Source organism: Oryctolagus cuniculus, chromosome X (assembly GCF_051225735.1).
Source record: "Oryctolagus cuniculus isolate XC-2025 breed Fujian yellow rabbit chromosome X, ASM5122573v1, whole genome shotgun sequence".
NCBI lineage: Eukaryota > Metazoa > Chordata > Mammalia > Lagomorpha > Leporidae > Oryctolagus > Oryctolagus cuniculus.
The window spans coordinates 27,526,589-27,551,208 of NC_142888.1; the positions used below are offsets into that span (position 1 = coordinate 27,526,589).

At 41.4% G+C, this 24,620-nt stretch overlaps 1 long non-coding RNA gene across 5 annotated transcripts in view; it reads left to right on the forward strand.

Moving 5' to 3' along the window:
* Positions 1 to 24,620, forward strand: part of LOC149119586 (uncharacterized) — a 138,501-nt gene that overhangs the window by 83,172 nt on the left and 30,709 nt on the right. The window lies entirely within an intron of this gene.

A 24,620-nucleotide genomic window follows, 5' to 3' on the forward strand; every position in this document is an offset into this window, starting at 1 on the left:
CTGTAGTGGTCATGAGCTGTCTTGGAAAACAGCTAGGTCAGTGACTTCTGCCAATAGTTTAGTGGGCTTCTTTCAACCTTTCCTGTGTGCTTGCAAACACACATATGCAAGTATTTTATAGCAAATGTCCCTGGAACTTGTTGATTCTGTACATACTAGTGTAACTTCTAACTTCCAGCAAATAGGACTATTTATGGGTCTTCTTCACCAATAGGAGCATGTTTTGTCTGCATGTGAGAAACTGGCAGTGCCAAGGACTTAGTGTGCCCCAGGAACAGTCCTTGACCAATAATTGATGAGCATTGATATCTTATACTCCAGCTTCCTCATCCATCAGTTGCGATAACACTAATGTGTGGTCTAGGGTGTCCCTAGAGGTTTCAGCAAAAATTAACCACCAGTTGGCTACAGTGGCAAACTGTTTGGAAGTGCATTTTTTATGGTTTCCTTCTTTCTTTGTTTGTTGGCATTTCATGGGATCATCTCCTAAATAAATTACTTGTAATTTAATTTCTGTCTCAGGGTTTCCACATCAAAGTCTATATGTGGTCCTACATATCTGTGAGTTCTATATCCATGGACTTACTCAACCACAGATTGAAAAATATTCAGAAAAATAAATTTTTTCTGTCCTGAACATGTACAACTTTGTTTCTCATCAGTATTCTCTAAAGAATACAGCATTTACATTGTATTAGGTACTGTAATATAGAGATGACTTATACTATACAGGTGGATGCATGTAGGTTCTCTGCAAATACTCTGCATTTTATACAGGGGACTTGAGCATCTATGGATTTTGGTATGCATGGCAGGACTTGAAACCAATCCCCATTGTATGTCAAGGGACAACTGTAGATATAATAGTGTGTGTGTATATATATATATATATATAAAATAGTGTGTGTGTATATATATATCAAACACACACACACACACACACATATATATATATATGTAAACGTATTTTGCAACTGATTGGAACAAAAACAAGTGTTGAAGATCTCATATCAGTTCATATAGATTTGTCTCATTATTATTTTTTAAAGATTTATTTTATTTATTTGAAAGACAGAGTTACAGGGAGAAGTAGAGACAGAGAGAGAGATCTTCCATCCACTGATTCACTCCCCAAATGGCTTCAATGGCTGGAGCTGAGCCGTTCCAAAGCCAAGAACCAGGATCTTTTCCTGGGTCTCCTATGTGAGTGCCATCTTCTGTTGCTTTCCCAAGCACATTAGCAGGAGCTGGATTGGAAGTGGAGAAGCTGGAACTTGAACGAGCATCCATATGTAATGCTGGCACTGCTGGTCAGGGCTTTAATTTGCTGCACCACAGCACTGGCTCCTATCTCATTATTTTTTAGCAAGTCACAGTATGGGTATATTCTGTAGATACATAATACTTCACAGCGTGGATATATTCCATTTTTAATCACTTCTTTAGTGCCATAAATTTAGTTTTAATTTTCCAGGATTATTTTTTCCCTCACTAACAATGAAGGAGTGAATTCCAGTTAAAACTCAGTTTGTAGTATGTTTATTACAATGTTGCTGCCCAGACCAAAACCCAAACCCAAACCCAAACCCAAACCCAAACCCAAACCAAAACCAAAACGAAACATACACACACACACACACACACACACACATACCTTACGAAATCCTGGTAAGTTGTGATAATTTTAGCACATGAACTTGAGAATCAGGAATGGGTATGGGGATAGCAGAATCATTTGCTGGGGATGACAGTGATGTCTGCACAATTTCTTGCCCTTGGTTCCAAGGGAAGGATCCTTTTATAATTAGATGGTTACAGGTCCCAAAGTCAGGTTGTGAAGGGAAGAAAAAAAGCCAACCACAATTATTTTGTGAATCTAGGGAAGCCAAAAGGAATGGGTGGGGTTTAGGAAACCTACAAGCAGGGCATCTAGCTCATATTTTGGCAGAATCAGTGGGCACGAGGTTATGTGGGCTTCCCTGTCATGGCTGGAATTCTTCATTTTTAAATGTAAGAAAATGTTATGTAAGGGAGCCGGGTTTTAGTCTTTGCTGAGTTAGTTCATTGAAAGGCCCATAAGTGATCATGTGAAGCTATAGTCACGTCTGTGGAAGCTGAGGTCCGAAGCAATGATCATGTGATTGTTCAAGCTTACACTGAGCTGATAGGTTTTATGGAGTTGGAAACAGGTATCATCAGGAATACTCTTAGCGTGTGTTGGCTTGAAAGGTATGTTGCTGATCTATGGGAAGATGATTCCAGAGGTAAGCTCTGATAAACACTGGCGTCACCATCCTTGGGGATTTAAAAAGAAACAGTGTGGTAGAATGTTTTGGATATTTTAGATGTTATAGCAAGCCCTCCCTAAAACAGAGGATTAAAGTAGATGGATTAATTGACATATGTTTCTTGATCAGTTGCTATAGATGGAGAATGCAGAAGATGTTATACGTGGTCTTCACTCCCCCTGAAGCTTATGATCTACTTGGCAGTGTGAGCCGCCCAGGGCATCATCCCCAAGGTGGCTGCTCATAAGGCTGTTAACAGAGCCAACCTATTCATTAGATGCAACAAGCATAGTGACTAGGATTCATGATACTTTTGGGGGCCCATGGAAATGTTTTAATCTCTTTAAAAATCACAAGAAAAGTGAACTTATAAGTTGAGGAATATGTTTAAATAAATAGTACTCTTACATTCACTTTGATAACAAAAATTTATAAAATATAATTTTTAATATTGGAGGAAAGGGCCCACAATGGCTCAAATGTCTAGGGCCTCAGGTATCAAAGTGTGATCGTGATTTACCCCAAGTGGTAAATCCTCAGTGCGGATTATTGGATTAGTCAGCTAGCACTGCCATAATAAAGTAACACAAACTGAATGGCTTAAATAGCAGAAATGCTTTATCTCACAGTTCTGGAGGCTTGAAGACTAAGATCAAGGTGTCAGCAGGGTTGGTTCCTTTTGAAGGCTGTGAGGGAAGGATCTGTTCTAGGCTTCTTTCCAATTCTTATAGAGGAACAAGCATTTTGGCACAACAGGTTAAGCCACCACTTGGGATGCCTGCACCTTGTGTCAGAATGCTGGTTTGAGTCCCAGCTATTCTGCTTCCTATCTAGTTTCCTGCTAATGGAGGCGGTAGATGATGGCTCAAGTGCTTAGTCCTCTGTACCTGAGTGGGAGACTCAGATGGAATTCCAACTACTGTCTCTGGCCAAGCATTTGGGCTGTGAATCAGTAGGTGGAAAATCTCTCTCTCTCTCTCTCTCTCTCTCTCTCTCTCATTCTGATTTTCACATAAATCCTTTTTAAAAAAATCAAAGAAAAAGAGAGATAGAAGTAGAGAGGAGCTGATGCTGTGGCATAGAAAGTTAAGCCTCCACCTGCAGTGCTGGCATCCCATGTGGGCACTGGTTCTAGACTCAGCTGCTCCACTTCCAATTCAGATTCCTGATAATGCACCTGGGAAAGCAGCAGAAGATGGACCAAGTGCTTGGAACTCTACATCCACATGGGAGACCTGAAAGAAGTCCTTGGTTCCTGGCTTCAGGCTGGCCCAACCCCAGCCATTGCAGCCATTTGGGGAGTGAACCAGCAGATGGAGGATGTGTCTCTCTCCCCCGCTCCCTCTCTCCCTCTCTCCCTCTCTTTCCCCTCTATCCCTGTATTTCTGCCTTTCAAATAAATAAATAAATATTTTTAAAAAAGGAAATGGAGAGAGAGGGAGAGCGAGAGCAAGAAATCTATCTCTCATCTTCTAGTTCAATCCCCAAATGCCTGCAAGACTTGAGACTGACAGGCCAAAGCTAGGAACCAGGAACTCAATAGGGGTCTCCAGAATGGGGGAACCTAAGTACTTAACTCATCACCTGCTGCTACCTAGGGTGCACATTAGCAGGAAACTGGAATGGAGAACAGGACCAGGACTTGAACTCAGACACTCTGATTCGAGATGAAAATGTCCCGAGTAGTGGCTTAACTACTATGCCAAATAACCCTCTCCCTGTGCACCCCCTTCACGCTTTTAAAAGAATTTATTTACTTGAAAGGGAGAGAGAGTGAGCTCCCATCCACTGCTTCACTTTCCAAATGACCACAATGGCTGGGCTGGGCCAGGCTGATGCCATGAGCCAGTAAGTCAATCCAGGTCTCCCATGTAGTGGCAGGGACTCAACTACTTAAGTTTTCACCTGCTGCCTCGCAGGGTTTGTATTAGCAGGAAACTGGAGGGGAGACTCCAACTGGGGCATTCTGATGTGGAACATGGATATCTTAACAGCTGGTATAGATGCCTGCTTCCTCCCTGTTTCTTCACATTGTCTTCTCCCATGACATTCTTCACATGACATTCTTTTTTTTTTTTTTTTTTTTGACAGGCAGAGTGGACAGTGAGAGAGACAGAGAGAAAGGGCTTCCTTTGCCGTTGGTTCACCCTCCAATGGCCGCCGCGGCCGGCGCACCACGCTGATCTGAAGGCAGGAGCCAGGTGCTTATCCTGGTCTCCCATGGGGTGCAGGGCCCAAGCACTTGGGCCATCCTCCACTGCACTCCCTGGCCACAGCAGAGAGCTGGCCTGGAAGAGGGGCAACCGGGACAGAATCGGGCGCCCCGACTGGGACTAGAACCCGGTGTGCCGGTGCCGCAGGCAGAGGATTAGCCTATTGAGCCACAGCGCCGGCCTCACATGACATTCTTTTTATAAGGACATCAGTCATATTGGATTGAAGCCCACCCAAATGACCTCATCTTAACTATTTACATCTGTAACTGCCCTGTTTCCAAATAGGGTCACATTCTGAAGTCCTGGGGGCTAGATTTCAACATGTGAGTTTGTGAGAGTGAGGAGAGACACATTCATAACAGAGAGTGACAGTAGCTGCCCAGGAATGGCAGAGCAGGAAGCTGGTAGGACGCCTGCTGGTGGAAGACAGAGGAGAGGAATTTGGGCCACTTTCAAAAGAGGGGCTGGCATTGTGGCATAGTGGCTTTACCAGCCACTGCCTGCAATGCCGGTGTCTCATATGGGCACCAGTTTGAGTCCTGGCTGCCCACTTCAGATCCAGCTCTCTGCTGTAGCCTGGGAAAGCAGTAGAAGATGGCCCAAGTGCTTGGGCCTCTGCACCTGCGTGGGAGACCCGGAAGAAGCTCCTGGCTCCTGGCTTCGGATTGGCTCAGCTCTGGCCATTGCAGCCAATTAGGGAGTGAACCAGCTGATTGAAGACCCCCCCGCCGCCGCCTCTCCTCTCTCTGTGTAACTCTGATTTTCAAATAAATCTTCTAAAAAAGATGATTAGAGGAGAGGAGGAGAGAGATGTCAAGGACACAGAAGTGATGGAAAGGGAGTAAAGGGTCACAGGTGGCAATGCAGAGCATGAGCATGGGAGACATAGAGGATGCCAATTTGTCAGGGAAGTAGAAATGGAAGGTGGGAAAGGGAGCACTTGTTTGCATCCTGGAAAGCTTTGAGCACAGGCTACCTGAGAAAACTGGAAGATGGTGTGGTTTCTTTTTTTTTTTTTTTTTTAATAAATAAATAAATAATTCATTTGCTAAGGAGAGAGTGAAAGACATGCACAGAGAGCTCCCATCTGCTGGTTCCCTCTAAATCACTAGAGATGGTGAAGTTAGGAGCCAGGAACTCCATTCAGGTGTCGCATGTGGGAGGCAGCCACCCAATTACTCAGGCTGACAGCTCTGCCTCCCAGGGTCTCTGTGAGCAGGAACCAGAGCTGGGAATTGAGCACAGGTAGTCCAGTGTGGGAAATGGACGTCTAACCGTTAGGGTAAATGCATGCCCCAGATGCTGTGATTTCTGACATCCTCTTTCAGTTTAATGACTGCTACTATTCTCTTTTTTCTCTATATAACCAAGACAAATAACTAACTGGAGGAGGTTTAAAAACCTAGAGTCATTCTTGTTTGAAAGGCTGTTCATGGTACAAATTTTCTCATCCCCCTCCCCGTTTTTGACACTTCAGTGAGAACACCTTTATTCTGTATTTCCACTTACCCATTGCATTTTTTTTTCTTCTGAAAATGCATGAACTTCTTGGAAACAGTGGAGACCTCAAAGTGTTAAAAAAGAAAGTTGGCCTATTGCAGATAATCCTAAAATAGTAATTAATCCATGTGTGGTATTACTTAATTGAAACATGTTGCCTACATTAAGGTCATGATGAGATGAAATAGAAGCCTTAGTCTGTCTCAGCCTTTGTATAAAACTAAATCCCTTTGGAAAAACATCTGGACTGGTGTGGGTGCTGGGGCTGTTACTTCACACATGCCAGAGCTTCATTAGCTCTTTCATGTTAAAAAATTTTCCCCTTACAGTTGCCCAGATCCATATGTATATTATTCAGGATCTGATGTGGCATGGGCGTGGTTTGTGGCCACATCCTATGGCAATCACTCTAAGCGGGTTTCCAGAGCCTTCAAAAATAGGCTGGGTTCTGGCAAAGCTTCCAAGCATAGGAGGGAAAAAGCAACTACTTCGCCTTTGGAAAATGACTTCAGTGTGAGCTTTCCTCTCCCTACTTTTACTCCCTTACAGATCTCAGGATATTACTGTGCTAATATTCTGAATTTCCCATTTAAAAAATAGATTAAAACTGACCATCTGATTTAAATTCTTCAACTCCAAAAATCCTGTCTTCTGTATTGTTCTGATTTCCTAGAAGCGCCTAGTTCTGTTTTCTGGCCTCAGCAAACCAGTTTGTAGTGCTGATTGAATCTCCCCACATGATGACTGGATCACTCCTTAATCACTCAGAGCAGTAGCGTGCTTCCCATCCAGTGGTGACATTAGAGCAAGTTGCTTCTAAGTGGCTGTAAAGTATGTTGCCATGGCAATGGAGCTCTCCTGATCAGCTGGAATGAAGGTTCTTCAGTTCTGCCAGCCGTGATTCTCAGGCTTGGAGTGTCACAGGAAGAATCATCCGGGTGCTTGTTAGAGATGCTCACTCCCACACCCTACCCTTGAGTATTCTGATTCAGGAAGTTTGGGGGTGAACCCACATTTCGAATCATCTTTTCAGGTAATGACTATCCAGATAGCCCCCTGCCTCATTGTCAGACTGCACAGCACCCAGATATGCCTGTTATGCACCTTACAGAGTGCCGGTCTTTGTCTCCAGTGGTCAGTGTCCAGGACCATTCCTTCCTCCAAGTTGCTGAAGAATTTTCATTCTTTATGTGTGAGCATCTGCCATGCATATGCTTTGCGTTTATGCTCCAGTCTTTCAGGAGAAGATTCCTCTGCTCCAAAGACAAGGTCATCTGCTAGTAATTCTCTGCTTCAGTTGGCAAATGACCGACTAGGGATGTGCACTTGAAATTATCATATGTATCCTGAGGTATTTGCAAATTCCTTCTGCCTGGGATTTCTGGGGATAGCTCACTGTGGTGTGTCTATGCGGAAGCAAGGGAGGTCTAGTCACCATGAAACCCCTGTGAAAAGATAAGCATATTTCAATAAGAGAAAGAAAGTCCTACGGGCTGGACTAGAAGGTAGTTCATGCATTTGAGAGTTCTCTTGATTCATTCATTTTTTAAAGATTTATTTATTATTTGAAAGGCAAAGTTACAGAGAGGTAGGGGCAGAGAGGAGAGAGAGAGAAGTCTTCCATCTGCTGGTTCACTCCCTAGATGGCTGCAATGGCTGGAGCTGAGCTGATCTGGAATCAGGAGCCAGGAGCTTCTTCTTGGTGTCCCACGTAGGTGCAGGGGCCCAAGCACTTGGGCCATCTTCCATTGCTTTCCCAGGCCACGGCAGAGGGCTGGATGGGAAGTGGAGCAGCCGGGACAGGAACTGGTGCCCATATGGGATGCTGCCACTGCAGGCAGCAGCTTTACTTGCTCTGCCACCATGCCAGCCCCCTTGATTCATTCTGAATCTTAGGTTTTTCAAAGGATGAGGATCAAGCATGTTAGTTTATGAGAATGGAAATAATGAATCCGTTGTTGAAAATACAGTCATGCACCAAAGAAAAACATTTTGGTCAACAATGGACCACATACAATGGTGATCCCATAAGATTTTAGCACCAAGTTACACCACAGTGGTCTTGGTTTGCATAAGTCCCCTCTATGACGTTTGCACGGTGATGAAATCACCACACAAGGCTTTTCTCAGAATCTGTCCCCTTTGTTAAGTGACACGTGACTGTAGTGATCACTGTCTTTGTAATGTATAGCATCCACTCTCATGTCTATGTGTTTTAATATGGATTGATTTGCAAACTTCCAGAACGAAAGGAAAATCTTTGCTTTGGCAACTGGCTGAATGTGAAGGGGGTATAGTCAGATAGGTGAATAGTTGTGCCAGCATTGACTTAGAGATGTAGGTAATTCTGCTCAGTCTCTACCATTGTGGAAAGCCTATTTTGGCCAACACAGCTGAAGGAACATCTCTATTCATTGGTTGATTTGTTAACTTGTCAGCTTCTCAAGGGATGTCCTAGGTGATCCTATTTCTCTGTGAACAATTGCTCAGAAATTCAATTGTATCTATTCAATATGCATATATTAAAAGCATCAACTATGTTCAGGCATTATGCTAGGTGCTGTCTGGAGGTTTTTAAAAAATCCTTTTTTTAAAAGTGCTTGAGCTTCATTTCTCATCTCTAATGTGGTGGCTCAAACAGGACTTCACAAGGTATGTAGCAGATGTGCCTATTTCGAACCTAAGATCCACACAAGACAGGGCTGGGAGAGTTCTTTTTTTCTAGTTTCCAGTGATGATAGAGAATTGCTGATCATATTTTCAATTTTATGATGGGAATTTATCCTTCATATCCTCCAAACTCTTATTATTAAAGTACTCTCAATCTTAAATCATTTTTCTAGGCTGAATAAATGCAGATGTCTTTGATCTCTCCGTTTTGGTTTGACTTTTCAACTTGCTCAACCCTTACCATTTTGAAACAAGTGAAGTTTTCTGTAAACTATAAATTGAGGCATATTTTTGCATGGAAAACACATTACTACTTGGAAATGATGTTAACGGCCACAAAATACAAGTAGATGGCCATGTGGAGAACAAAAGAAACCAGTGTGGGCATTGGAGCCAGGCAAGTTTAGGTTCATATTGAATCTCGGCCAATTGGTAGTTATAGAAACTGGGCATGTTTCTAATGTCTGAACCTCAGTTTCTTCGATGAGAGGAGATAATAATAGCTCCTTAAGGGGGCCATTGTGATGATAAACTGAGACTCTCAGCATAAAGCACTTGGTATATCAATGTCAGTTTCCTTTTTCAGCTTTCCTGCTACCCCAAAGAAGAACATTTAAAGATGGAAATCCATTAAAGGAAGGCTATTATGTCAAGGGGAGAAAATGGGGAAGTTTTGGGACTAAATGACCTTGATCTTTGGTTATTTATAGTGTTATGTTCTGGTTCTGAGAAGATTTCAAGTGAGGTTTTCCAAATATATCAGCTATTCTAACTAGAGACAAAGCCAAACTCTTGGATATTTCCTTTACTGTTCTGCCAACTCATCATCCAGTCCCCCCTCCCCCTATCCTGTTAAAATAAAATATTGTGAAAATAAGGTAGTTGGTCAAATGCATTGCTTAAAACTCTAATGGGTGACTACATAGTGATTTTTAATTAGAATGGTGTCTAATAATCATCTGGGAGCTTTTTGGAACTATACATTCTGGCTCCATCTCAGATGTAGTAAATCTACTCTGGGCACAGGGAGCCAGCCATGGAAAGTTGCCTGGTGATCTCAATAAAAACCGTTGCTTTAGGGAAGTGTTCACAAACTTGAGTGTGCATCAGAATCACCTGGAGGGCTTGGCCCCATTCTCTCCCTTCTTCCCAGAGAATGATATTGAAAGTCAGTGGTGGAGCCTGAGAACTGACATTTCTGACATTTCTAACAGAGTGATGCTGCTGCCATAGGCCTGGAAATCGCCCTTTGAGGACCACTGGCTTAAGCCTTCCTATTATATTAATATGGCAGGAGTTTGATTTTAATTTCAGCAACCTGAAACCATTTACAGTAACCCTCCCGTCCCATCCGTAGACCTTCCTATTATATTAATATGGTAGGAGTTCAATTTTAATTTCAGCAACCTGAAACCATTTACAGTAACCCCCCCACCCCATTCATAGAGGACATGCCCCAAGATGTTCATAGGATGCTTGAAATCCTGATGGTACCAAACTTTGTATATATTGTGTTTTTTCCTATACATACATACATACTTTTGGTAAACTTTAACTTGTAAATTGCTCACAGTATAAGATTAACGACAATAAAATAGAACAATTGAAAACCAAATTGTAATAAAAGCTACTTAAAACACAGATTTTTTTATTTTTTAGATTTTCTATTTAACATTTTCAGACTATGGTAATTGAAACAGTGGAAGGTGAAACCATGGATAAGGTAGGACTACTGTACTGTAATTTGTCACCAAAAAGGAGAAAGTCTAGGGGATGATGCAAATAAATCAAGAAGTCTTTTAAGGAAAGTGAAAGAGAGAAATTTTTGAAAGCCAGGGGATGATAAAGTGAAGAGGTGAAAATTACTGTCTTCGAAAATAATGTGGATATTTTTGTTTATTATTTCATGAGACTGACTCTAGTGGTTTTCACAGAAATTGGACTTTGTACATTCCTAGGGAGGAGTGGACTGTGAACACCACGTCAGCTACCTCTGGAAATGGAGATGGCCTCTTGGAGCCTTTGCCCCTGACCTCTGGATTGGCTTTGGAGATATACACACAAGAGCACTTCAAAAAGTTAGTGGAGGGACAAATGTTTGGCCTAGAGGTTAAATGCCCTCTCCCGTATTGGAGTGCCTTTCAAATGAATACAAATAAATCTTTTCAAAAAAGATGTTTATTTTTGGTGCAAAAATTAAAAAAAAAACATAGTTTTTCACAGTATGCATTTTCCACGAACTTTTTGAAGACTCTTCATATTAGGCACAGAGCCTGAGATAAAACTAGAGACGTAAATACCCTCATGGGGTGCTGACATGGGATGAGGTCTCTTCCCCACCACCCCATCTGGGCTATTTTGGGTTTTATTTTTACAAATTTCATTTGTTTAATAGCAGTTTTATGTTCAGAGAAAAATATAAAAGAAAGTACAGGGGCTGATGCTCTGGTGTAGCTGGTAAAGCCGCTGCCTGCAGTGCCGGCATCGCATATGGACGCCAGTTCGAGTCCCGGCTGCTCCACTTCCAATCCAGCTCCCTGCTATGGCCTGGGAAAGCGGTAGAAGATGGTCCAAGTCCTTGGGCCCCTGCACCCACGTGGGAGACCCAGAAGAAGCGCCTGGCTCCTGGCTTCGGATCAGCTCAGCTCCAGCCATTGTGGCCATTGGGGGAGTGAACCATCGGATGGAAGACCTCTCTCTCTGTCTCTGCCTCTCTGTAACTCTGTGTTTCAGATAAATAAATAAATCTTAAAAAAAAAAGAGAAAGTACAGAGATTTCTCACATACCCCCTACCCCTCCTGTGCACAGACACCCCCCCTCCTCATCCTATTTATCAGCAGCTCTCTTGAGAGCTGATGCTGCAATCAGTGAACGTACCCTGACACATGATTGACACCTAGAGTCCGTGGTCTGCATTTGGGTTTGGTCTTGGTGTGGTACTTTCCATGGATCTGGACAAATGTATAAGAATATCTGTCTACCCCTACGAAATCATGTAGAGTGCTTGCACTGTCCTAGAGATCCTCTGTGCTCTGCCGATTCATGCCTTCATGGGGTTTTTAAGAGTAAAAATAAAAGACAGTGTCAAAGTACAGCAATTGAAATTGACAGATTTTCTACTCTGCTTCCAGAACAAGCAGAAAAAGTATAGGAAACAATTTTGAATTATGAACGGAAACGAGTGAAATAATGTATGGTTTTGTTTTTCAATGTTTTAATCATATCTCTTTGGAAGTCTGCAATGGGAGCCTTTCGGAATCAGTCAAATGGAAATGTGATTCCCAGGGTTGCAGTGTCTGCAAAAGGGTTAGGCTTCTCTGTAAAATATCATCTTACTCCTTGAGAAAAAGCTTCAAACAATTCCTTAAAGTATGGATTTTTAATGGAGCTTGAAAGATAAAGCCATAATTTTCACATTGATGAAAAGTGAGAGGGTAGAATTTTCAAAACACATTTAAAGGGAATGGAATTTGGAGCTCTGTTTAAAAAAAAAAAAAGTGAAAGATGAACCTGGTGGCTGCTATCCTCCATCTCATAGGAAATGGATATATGAAGGACTAGCAGAGGTGGAAAAGTAAATAGTTTGGCCAGTTTGATTACCAGTGGGTGGATTTTTCAGCTTGTTGATTATGTGCAACAAAATTTTAATCCCAGTATGGCTTCTTCAGCATGCTTTGCTTGCAATTAGTTATCAAGTGCTTGGGGAATGCCAACCAATTCTAATATTAGCTCCAGGAAAATATAATCACCAAGGTAAATCTGCAGCTGCTCCAGGAATGAATGTGTCCCAAAGCCAGATGCCACTGGATTTTGTTTGGTTGTGGTTTTGGATTCTTCAGGCTATAAAAATGCAGATAATCAGAAATGGAGTGAAATTGTCCCTCCCAGCACGTGGGACTTCCTTTTCTTAGTCTTCCTACAGCCCTGCTTTCCAACAGGCTACTTCCTGCCCCAAACCCACCCAAGTCTCTGGAGCGGGTAAGATTTATATGCCCCTGCGTTTCATGCCAGAGGGAAGATAAACCCTGAACTACGTGGGGTTTCCCACTCCACAGTTACTGTTAATTGCTACCGGCAGTATCCGGCGAGCTCTCCAAGTACCCCTTATAGGTCACAGGCAAAAATTACTCTATCCTCAGAAAATTGTATATGTGTGAATGAACAGAGGATAGGAATGGAGAGTGATGTTGTGTTGAATTTAGCTATAAATAGAAGTGTGTTTCTCAGGGTAACAACTGCGCATGTAAATCGAAAATCTTCAGGAAAACAAACCACCGGAACTTTCCTCAGGGCTCCTCCTCCCCTCAGTTAGGATCAGGTCCAGCTATATATGAAAGAACACCCAAAATAACAGCGTGAAAAGCTCAGAGTAGAAGATAAAGCAAAGAGCTATTATTCCACTCTTACGTACAAGGCAGTTTGAGGAAGTTAGGATGTCACAGCATCCTGCCATCTTGATCTCAGCTGTACTCCATGGTGGTGTTCAGTGTGGTGGTCGTTCATGCTTCAGCTACCCTATCCATCTCGGGGCTGGCAGGAAAACAGAAAGGTCAAAGAAAGGCATGTCCATTTCCTGTACTGACCATCTGTGGAAGTTACCAGCTTATCTCCCATGTAATCCCATTTAGCTACAAGTGAGACGGAGAAGTATTTACTCTGGGTGGTCCTGTGTCCAACTAAAAAGGGAGGATTCTGTTACTAAGAAAGAAGAGAAGAGATATCAGGAGTTAATTAACTAACTCTGTCACACACTATTTAGCTTTTATTAAAGGGCAAAGCAAACAGACCTCTAGCCAGGATGGCATTATATTATATTACATGCTGTCCTTCTGTATCAAAAGAGGGGAATCCTGTTCTCTCTCATCACCTCTCTCCAAGTCCCTGTCCCTCTTCTGCCTTCCTTTCCCAGTGCCTTGATCACGATGAAAAACTATGGGCCCAGAACACTTTGTAGGATTTGTCTTCATGACAGAAAAAACAAACAAACTACTTAGTGCCTAGTGTTAGCATACCTTTCATGGTTATCTGCACCATTCGTTGTTTCTGAGCTTTTACATACTAAGTTGTTGGAAACTGACAATAATACAAATTATTTTTCCTGTAGAAATGCAAGTTAGTGTGTCTGATGGAATGCAATTGATTTTTTCATTTTGCATCTTAGCTGTCTTTACCTGCCTATGTACGTGTGGTTCTTTAAATAGGTTGCAACATCTTATTGGTTCCCTCATTAATTAATGAATTCAAGAAAATATTTTACATGTGTTCATTTTGTTTCTGTAACAGAGTTATATTTATATCCCCTGTTAAAAATTATTTACTTATTTGAAAGTCAGAGTGACAGAGACAGAGGGAGGGAAAGAGAGAAAAGACTAATCTTCCATTTGCTGAATCATTCCCTAACAGATGGAACAGCCAGTGTTGGGCAGGACAGAAGCCAGCAGCCAGGAACTCCATCCTGGTCTTCCATGTGGGTGGCAGGGGTCCAAGGACTTGGGCCATCTTCTGCTGCCTTCCCAGGTGCATTAGCAGTGAGCTGGATTAGAAGGTAGAAGTGGAACTCAATTTCAGGCACTCTGATATAGGATGTGGGCATCCCAAGTACGTTTTGACCTGCTGCACCTCAATGGCTGCCCTTATATCCTCTTTAAAAAATTACCCTTTAATAAAATCTTGTGTCATTTTCCATGCCTGATATTTTAGTATGCTTTAATATTCTTGATCCTCTTCCTCCCTCCCTCCCCCTACCCACCAAACCCAATCCCTCGGGGTCTTTCCTGCACTCCATCATCCTTTTAGAAAATAACTTAAAGGAGACACTTTTCTCTGAAGGGAGAAGAGAACATCCACTTTGCTTATGGCCATGTCCAAATACTGATGGAGTCTATGGTCACAAAAAGTTTCCATAGCCTTGGCAGCCCATGGCAAGAGCCTTGGATGATCACTGACATCATAAAAAGAGTGTTAATTGTTAAAGGAACAACAGTAGTCACTGTGTACTTGCTCCCCATATAGGACCTCTGTCCCTACTGAATTGTAATATGAGAATCAACTGCAAATTCTCTCCCCAAACTGTACTCTAGATGTTGTGTGTGGGCGTGGGTGCACATTGTTGAAGTCTATGATTAGCATGGAGTTGGTCCTCTGTATATAAAGTCATACTAAAAATGAACCATAATGAAGAAGGTGATGGGAGAGGGAATGGGAGGTGGGATGGGAGCTGGGGGGGGGGTGGTAATGGGAGAAAGAACCACTATATCCCTAAAGTTGTATCTATGTAAAAATGCATTCATTAAATAAAAATTAAAAAAAGAAAACAACTTAAAATGTAACATCAATAATTACAGTAAGAACAACACCACTTACTGAGTGCTAATTAGTCAGACACACCACACATACCTTCACCCTTTAACTTTCATCACTCCACCCTGCTGAGATATTATCATACCCATTACATAGGTGTGAAAACTGAGGCTTGGAGTGAGTCAGTATCTTTCCCAAAATCTCATAAATGGAAACTGGTAGAGATGGGATATAGGCACAGGTGAAACTCCCAAGCCAATATTGATTTCCCAGGTTTCTAGGCTCATTAGTTCATGCTCAAAGTGGCCACTGTTAGTATCATTTTCAGGCATAGTTGCACATTAAAAGAGACTTGAGACCCCAAACATTAACTGAAAGGGATGACCCTGTACTAGTGGTATTTCACAGGTTTTGGCCCTGTTGATGCTGAGGTAACTCCTTAAAGGGCAATTTTCAATCATCATGGAGATTTTCCCTGCCTCTTTACCTTGTGAACACAACTCACTCTATTCAGGAAGCAATGACTACTGGGGATGGTGGGAAGAGCCTTGGGGGCTAGACCTGGCTTCCAGTCCCGACTCGGCTATGAACTAGCTGTGGGACATACAATCATAGGGCCCAGAGGTCTTTCTCACTCACCTCATCATACAGCTGAAGAAACCGAGGGCCAGAGAAGCATTTCTGACTTCCAGTGCATGGCACAGAAGGCACTAAGATGGCAGAAAGGAGGACACCAGGGGAAACGGCTAAGGAAGTGCGGGGTGTCTGAGATTTGGACTCAGAAGACTTTTCTTTGAGGGCTGACTCTGCTGTGTGGTGTCGGATATGTTACTTTGGCTCTTTTCACCGGAGAGTTCATGACTATAAAGTCAGGAATATCTAGTTTCGAGGATCTTTCTAGCACTAAAAGTCTTTGATCCTCGGAAGTGAATGCATTGCAGTTTATTATTGTCAACCATAAATCTTATTCTGTGAAGAAAAGCCAAATACCTCTCTTGTTTCACCATTGTACTTGGGATCTTGGCATAATTACCTTATTTAATCTTGTAAACAATCTCTGAAGTTGGTTAGGAGAGTATTCCTACTCCCACTTTAGAGATGAAGGATTTGAGGCCAGAAAGGGGTTCAGTAATCTACCCAATTGTCTTCTGTACTTCCAGGGCCCCTTCAAGTGGGTTTTTGGAAAGGAGGAGCTCCTGGACATGTTGGCGTGTTATAGGGCTTGGGCATTGGGGAAGTGCCAAGTTCCTCAAAGCTGAGGCGAGAATTAAGCGTAATTTCTAAATATAGGTTTAGCAACTGCAAGTTAAAACATTTGAAAGCATTATTCAAAGGAATTCTTTAGCTAGGAAGGTAATAGTTGGCTTTATCACTAAAGCAACATTAATAATATCTGCCTTGAGAGGGTGTTGGAGGAGTACATGAGATAATGCATGCAAAACACAGACAACTAGACAACTCTGCTGAGTACATATTGGGCAAGCAAAACATCTAGAACCCTGCTGGGCACATACTAAGCACACCCAAAGATTAGCTGACTTTCTTGCATTAATATTGTTACTGTCCATACTACTACTCAGACATCTTAAAACCGTCTGCTCAGGGCACCAATCAATGAAGCTGCCTTTGCCAATAGGAGGTTCAATTCCCTCACTTTGTATCAATACAAAGCCCTGTGAATATAGCTCACTTATCTCTAATTTGAAATCAAATAAAGTTCCTCTGGAGGAAAACAAATACCTAATAGCATAAAGAATAGAAACACAAGCATCGACTTGGGCAAGAGGCGCATCTGTCTCTTTAATTGAAGCTGTTGAATTTGATGGAGTGTTTTCAGCCTGCAGGACTTCACAAAATCATGGGAATTCTTCAGAACTGCTTTCCTTTGTTAGGATAAAACTAATACACTCACAAGTCTGTTTTCAGTGGAGTAGGTTTTTATAAAATGAAATCTGTAGACTCTTCTTCCCTCTAATTTCTATCCCATTCCTCAGAAATAAACCTGTTATTCACTTTCAGAATCTTTGTAAGAATTTTTGATGCCTATATTTATATATTTATCCCAATTTCTTTGAAAAATATGACAAAGATCGTGTTGTTAAGTACCTTATCTTTACCCTCCTTGGAGATTACTCCATAGCAGAAATCTTTACATGTTTTGTTATTTTTAACAGTGACATAGTATTCCAGGCATGGATATACCATGATTAATTTAATCTTTTCCTTTTTGATAGTTACTTATGTATGCTCTTTCCATTTTTTTCTTCTATTACAAACCCTACCACAATGGACAGACAGCCCTATAATGTGTATGCATAGTTGTGGGAATATCACTAGGTTGTGTGTGGACACATAATTGGGCTGTCCATTTTATGGGATAGGTCAGGGGATTGGAGATCCCGAAAGGACAATCATAATGTTTATGCCTTGATTGAAAGCAGTGACTAATGGAGGGAATATTAGACAGAGATCACATCAGCCCACTTATTAATGTGCAAATGTGTATCAGACTGCTCCCAGAAATGATTATCTTATTAAGCTGGTATGGATCATAATATTACAGTGAAACAAAATAGGAAATACGAAAGGGCTCTTGGAAAGTCAAAGGTGCTATACAGGTGACCAATCTCGTTCTCATTAGCGTTATGGTATTGGTTACTAGGATGTGTCACTGAGGGGGGACTCACCAAGGCATAGACCTGAGTCCTGCTCTATTCTTGTCTCTCAACTTCATCAATCATTTATCGAATTATTAAATATACATGGTTTCTCCTTCACAGCTGATCTGGTTCTTTCCATTCCATTCTCCTTCCCACCCCTTTCTTTCAACATACCACCACATCTGGCAAGAGAGTGGCACTTAATATATGCTAAGCACATTTTCTCATGTGATCCTCTCAATAGCTGTGTGAGGTAGGAACTTCTTTTCTCCTTTTGTACAGGATGAAGAAAGTGAGGCTCAGAGAAGTTAAGTGATGTGCCCAAGATCACACAGCTTGGATTGAGACCTAGATCCAATCAACTCCAAAGGCTAGCTCCTTACTTTTGTATCATTGCCTGTTGAATGGTCTGTTCACACTCATTTCCCTCTTTCTAATTCATTCTGCAGGCCACTGCTAGATTGAGCTCCACAAAATATTTAAACACACTATTCTGCTCCAAGATCTACAAAAGCATACTTCTCAAAGACTTTTGCTATTTTCTCAATGAAATGTAAATGTTAACTGGAATTTAAAGCCCTTTGAACTTGGGACCCTACTTAAGTATCTGGGAAAACTGTCTACATGTCTTTGTCTCTGTGTAGTCACAAGGGGAAGAGTTTATGTGGGAGTATCAGAAGATATTTGCAGTCAGACAGACTTGAGCTCTTCTTTAGTCTACCACTTACTAGCTGTGTGTGACCTTGGACCAGTGAGGTAAGCTTTCTGGACCTCTACTTCCCCATTTGTAAGATGGGAATAACACACTTATATGATCTCAAATCTTTGCACTACCACTAGTGACATAAAGGGCCTGAGGACTATTTTTGTTTCCCATATTCTGTATATAACCCACTACATTGTTCTTAATAGGTGACCAATGGCAGCTGCTTGGTTGAATGGTTTGAATGAAAGTTTTCATAGGTGTTGTCAGCTTGATCAGGCAGACTGCAGCAAGAGACCAGCTTGAGAATTCGAGGATGATGTGTGTTTATATGCCTGAGTGATGTGATCAGGAGGAAGGTCTACAAAAGAAAGGAGTCCCCTTCAAAACACATTTTCTGTTACCCATTGTGGTTGATCCTAAACAGAGAATCAGAGAAGTCTAAGCAAAAAGAATTTTCTGTATCTGGTTCCTCCTTTCCATCAAACCATACTTGGCTAATTTCTTTGTACTCATTAGCTGAGTAATGCAAGGTGCAACCTACAGTCTACAATCCCCAGGACACAGAATATGCATGGCTAAATTCTCAGCATTATACTTTATATCTTCAAGAGGGAAAATGTATGAAAGGCATTCTACTATTCAGAGGGCTTTGATTGATGTTTGCTGTAGTTTCATTGCATTCTCTGAAGGCCTTTATTTGCTCACTGCACAAAGGTAGGGTCCACTAATATTAAACATAAACATATTTACAGTAGGTTTAGATTGACCATTTAAAAGTCACCTGGCTAGGGGTTTGAAGTTTCATAAGAGTGAGGAAGAAAACAAAACAAAACCAAACCTCTGGGAAATACATCCCCAGTAATGTGGAATTGTAAATTATTCTTTGCCTGATTATTTCACAGCTGGGTCAGTTCAGCATTTATAAAAATTTAATTTACTCTGCATCACTCTTTTGGATTTTGACGGTAGAAATCACAGTGTAATGTGGAGTGAGAGGGAAACAAAATTAAGGAGTAAAACAATAAAAGCTAGGAGTGACTGACAAGTATATAACCCCAAGGTGCCTGCAAAAAGTTTGTGGAAAATGGACTTAACAAGATAGGTTTGCATACATTTTCCATGAACATTTTGAAGGCCACTTGTAGGTTCATATTCAGATTATATTTTAGAAATCAGTTGATTTGAGCATGAGGAATTAAGTAAGGTTGTATAGAAAAACAAAATAGCAGTACAGAAAATGGATTGTTCATTTAACACTCATTGTTATAAATGTTTGCTTCTCTGCATAATTTAGACACAATTGCATGGGAGAAAGCTAGATGACATTAGAATTCAAGTCAAGGGAGGATTTTAAGGGCATCAAAATTGTTGTCCCATTACTCATCCTGACAGGGTAAGGCAGGCAGATGCCTAAGGCTAACTTAGGCAGAGAAGTGCGTGGGTGTGGAGGGTGATGGTAAGGAGCTGAGAAGGATCTAGACCACCCCAGGGAGGTGCTGGTGGAAATGCTGGTGGAGTCAAGAGAGGGAAGAAGAGAAGAATTTTGGCTTTGGTTATAGATACATATATAATGTATGCCTGAGGTTTTGAGAGCATCTGGAAGGTTCTGAAGATGCAGCGTTCCTCTCATTTATTAATAATTGAATGTTGGAAGTTTTTGCATTTCCTCTCCCTATACACAGTAGTTCTTACCCTGGGCTGTACATAAGAGTCATTTTGGGGAGCTTTTATAAAACAGCTTGCCTAGGCCTTAATACAGCTAGTTAAATCAGAAATCCTGAGGAGTTGAAACTGAGAATTCTTGTCTTATTTGAAAGCTTCCTAGGTGAGCCCAGTGCAGAGTAAGAGTAAACTATTGGCCTAAAAGTATTGCTTTGAGTGCAATGTTTATGAATTCTGTTGAGATTGGAGCCAACAACTTACTTCTGAGACTTAGGGGTTCCCAGAGGCTTAGGAGAGACCTAGGGGAGTCTTTAGGTCATAACTGCATGTGGGTTTTGGTGACCCAAGTTGGAATCCTGGTTCTACCACCTAGCACATACGGGGCCTTAAGAAAGTTGCTTATTTATATGAGCCTCAGTTTATGCTCCTTTAAATTGGAGATAACATCTATTTAACAGGGTCATGGAAAAGATTAAGTGGGAGGATGCATATAGTCATAAATGATCTGGTACAAGTCACCACTGATTCAACAGTTTGCTGGTATTCATTGGGCTCTATGTCACAAAAATGCAATCAAGATGTTTAAGGTATTTGGAGACAATACTTGGAGATGTGTCTGATATAAGAAATGTTGCAATCAAGATTCAAAAAAGATTTTGATCTACTGGAAGGATAGTCAACTGTTGCAAGATTAGTGCATGGATTTGAGCTCAAAATTTAATAACAGTAAATGTAAAGTTACAGTTTATACCAGGACAGGATATGAGAATAGAGTATGTGTAAAAGGTCTGTGAGTTTCACAGGCAGAAAACCTTATAAGACGTAGTTGTTGTAGTATAGCTGTTCAGTAAACTAATGTGCTTGGAGGTTGCATGAAGAGAAACATTGGATGCAGGTCTCATTCAGCCAGAGTCTCTGAGTCCTGTTCTAGACCAAATCCCATTCTTATAGCACATTTATTCACACAACAAACACTTAATGAAGACCAATTGTATACTCTAGTCTAGGCTCCAGGAGTACAACATCCTTGTTCCCATGGAGTTTTGATTCTATGGGGTCTGGGGGGTTTGGGAAACTATGAATATACCTAAGTTATACGAGCTATTAGATGGAGATGAGAACTACAGAAAAAAAAAATAAACAGGGAAAGGGGGAAAGGCAGTGACATAATAGGAAGGGTTATTTGCAATTATAAATAGGGTGGCTAAGGATGGCTTCATTGAGAAGGTGGCATTTGGACAAAGTTTGAGGACAGTAAAGAAGACAGGTGGATATCTTGGGGGAAATATTCCAGGTAGAGGGAACCACAAGTACAAAATCTTGCATGAGAGATGTGCTTGTTTTATTTAATAAAAATGAAAAGAGAAATTCAAATTGGAATATTGTGTTCAATTCTAGGCTTTATCCTTACTGCTTTTGGCTGAGCATAGAAGTAAAAAAAAAAATGTTTTACTTTCCAAATGTGGAAACAAAACATTTGAAAAGTACAAAAACTTTTAGAAACAGTATAAATCATCCACTATTCAAGTCTTCTTGATGTTTTGGCATCCTTCCTTCCCGTTTGTAAGTAGACCAACATGCAGAAGTAGCAGAAAATAGTAAAGTTGAATTGAGATTTATGTTTTAGGGGCTCTCCAGGGCTCCATTTCTAGTTCTGGTGACTCAATTCTGCATTTCTAGCATGTGGTATTTAAATGTGAGCCTCAGCAAACTTTAAAATTACTACAGGTCAACTCTAGACTTTGAGTTGTTTTCAAGTAGTTGAGATCTCAAATATCTATGTTGTAGATCCTCTGCTCCCTTGCATAGTTTTCAAACTCTTTGACACTTTAGCAGATGAAGAATACCCCCTTCTTTCAGCTTTCATTACTGTTGGCATTGCACATTCTTTTCCTTGTTTAATGACCATTTGCAATTTTTAGTCTGTGATATTCGTGTTGACCAATAACCCTTTATAAAATGCGGTACCTGGGGCAGGTGTTTGGAACAGCAGTTAAGATGTCACTTGGGATGTCTAAATCCCATGTTGGAGTGCCTGGATTCGAGTCCTGGCTCCAGTCTCCGTTCCAGCTTGCTGCGTATGTGAAACCTAGGAGGCAGTAGACCCACATACTGAATCTAGTATGTGGGTCTCTGTCAGTTACATAGGAGATCTGGGTTGAGCTCTGTGCTTCTGGGTTTAACCTTGTCTAGTCCTGGCTGTTGTGCACATTTGGGAAGTGAACCAGTGGATAGAAGAGCTCTCTTTGTCTTTGTCTTTTTTTATGTCTCTCTGCCTTTCAAATAAATGAAAATAAATAAATAAAAGATTTTTTTAAAGTATAAAATAAAATAAGACGTAGTACTTAAGCGAGGGTGTTTCTTTAGTTTGCTGAACTGAATGGTAAAGATTCTATCCTTTCATTTATGGTTGTAATCTTGAATCGTAGGCTGTTATCCAAAATGGCTGCAACAACTTTACATGTTACATGCGCTTTTCCAATGTGACCTTGCCCCTCTTCCTACCAAGAGATAGAATCACATTTCCTTCCTTCCTTCTTTCCTCCCTTCCTTCCTTCCTTCTTTCCTTCCTCCCTCCCTCCCTCCCTCCCTCCCTTCCTTCTTTCCTTCCATCTTCCCTCCCTCCCTCCCTTTCCCTCCCTTGTTCCCTTGTTTACCCCTTCCTTACTTCTGTTACCAAATCTGAAATCAGACATTAGTCACAATAGATGTCAATGACTCAGAGGATGCAGATTTGGGGAAAAGAAAGGGTGAAAGTTTATTTAGGATGCTAGCAATTGGGGAGGTGACAGGTTAGCGCCTTAACATCCAACTCTTCACCAAAGGGATGTGGGTCAGGGTTTTTTTAGGGAAATGCAAGTTTAGCTACATGGCTACAATCATGTATGGGGTAAGGTCTCCCAGATGTTCAGTCATCGGCTAGGTCCTTCCTTATCTTGTGACCAGGGCATTCTGGTCCTTTGCAACCATTTATGTCAGTGGCCCATACTTTAAGGAAATGCTTGGGAGAGGGGAACCCAAATCATCAAAGAGTCAGTAGGGGGTTTCAGGTCATACCTGGGTCACTTAAGTCTTTTAATCCTTAAAATGTATTGTTAGTCTGTGTTATCCTTCCTCCCTCCTTTCCTCCCTTTCTCTCTCTCTTTCTGAGGCAGATTTTCTCAAGAACCTGACAGGTATAGGCTGTCTGGAAGAGAGAGATAATATGAGTTATTCTGTGATATTTTTCCCAGTAGAGAGACCTTAGCAGCAACATAGTGTGTATGCTAGTGCTAAAGGAAATTAATTAAATTTAGTTATGAGCACATCTTTCACACTTATATTACAGTCATGTATGTGAAGGAAGAGAACCTTCATGGATCCATTCATAGAGTCATTTTTGGTAGGATCATTCTATAAGAAAAGAGAATGGTTAGATAATAATTGTTGATACAAAATGCAATGACCAGATGGTCTGATATTACTAGACTCTTGACTTATAGTTAGCTGCCAGTGAATGGGGTGGCTGAGAGATTAGTTTCCAGAGCCAAAACTTATTTCCACGAAATTTATCAGAAAATTGATTATGCATTTTTGAGGAATGAAGTTGTGAATTACCTGTGAAAAACATTTTGACCCAGATCAGATTTGAGTTAATTTTTCTTTTGCTTGAGATTCTTAATGAGTAAGGAAGTAATCCCAAGTGACCAAGGAGTTCAGAGATACAGTTGCCTGAATGAGGGAAACTACAGGGAGAAATGCCTAGTGATTGAACTCTCTGAGACACCATGAAAGAAAGTCATTTTTGAACATCTGCCAAGACCACAGAACAGAGAGCCAGTTGTTGAATTCAGATTTTCCTACCCCAACCTGTCACTACCACCACTGAGGTATACAGTCTCTAAATATGCCTGTGAGTAATTCTTCCCATTCCTGTATATACATTTGGGTCCACCCAGAAAGAAGCGGTGTCTGCCTCCTCTCTCCTTGAATCTGGGCTGCCCTTGTGACTCTCAGCGTAATACAGAATATAGTAGAAGTGACTTTTTTTCTTTAAGTGGATTGGTATCCTGGATTTTTCTTTCTTTTAGCAGCCAGCAGCCAGGTAAGAAGTCTGAGGATCCTAAGACCACCATGCCTTGAGGAAGGCCAAGCTAGCCCCCATAGGAGAGCCAAAGCACATGCCTAGCCAGACCCCTTGCTGTTCCAGCCATCCTGGCTAAAGTGCTAGACAAATGAATGAAGAAGTCACCTTGAATGTTGAAACCTCAATAGTTTCTAGGTGAAGCAGATCTGCCAGCCGAACCCATGCCAGATTGCAGAATTACGAGCTGTAATACATCATGGTTTAAATCAGGAAGTTTTGGGGGTGCTTTTTAGTGCAGCAGTAGATAATTGAAACAATCACCCTGGAAGGGCTGGAACTTGGCTAGTCAGCTTATTAGGGGTTGGAGGAAAGGGTGGGACGAAGAGAGTTGACATGTAAGGTGGAGAAGCCAACCTTGCATAGCTTTCCTTTGCAAGATTACGATCTGAAGCTCCAGCTGGGAAAGTGAGAAGTTACAGGGTTCAATCAAGTGCACAGTTTTGCTTCCTGACTTAGACTGGGGTGCTATGTGAGCACAGGGTTAGCCTTAG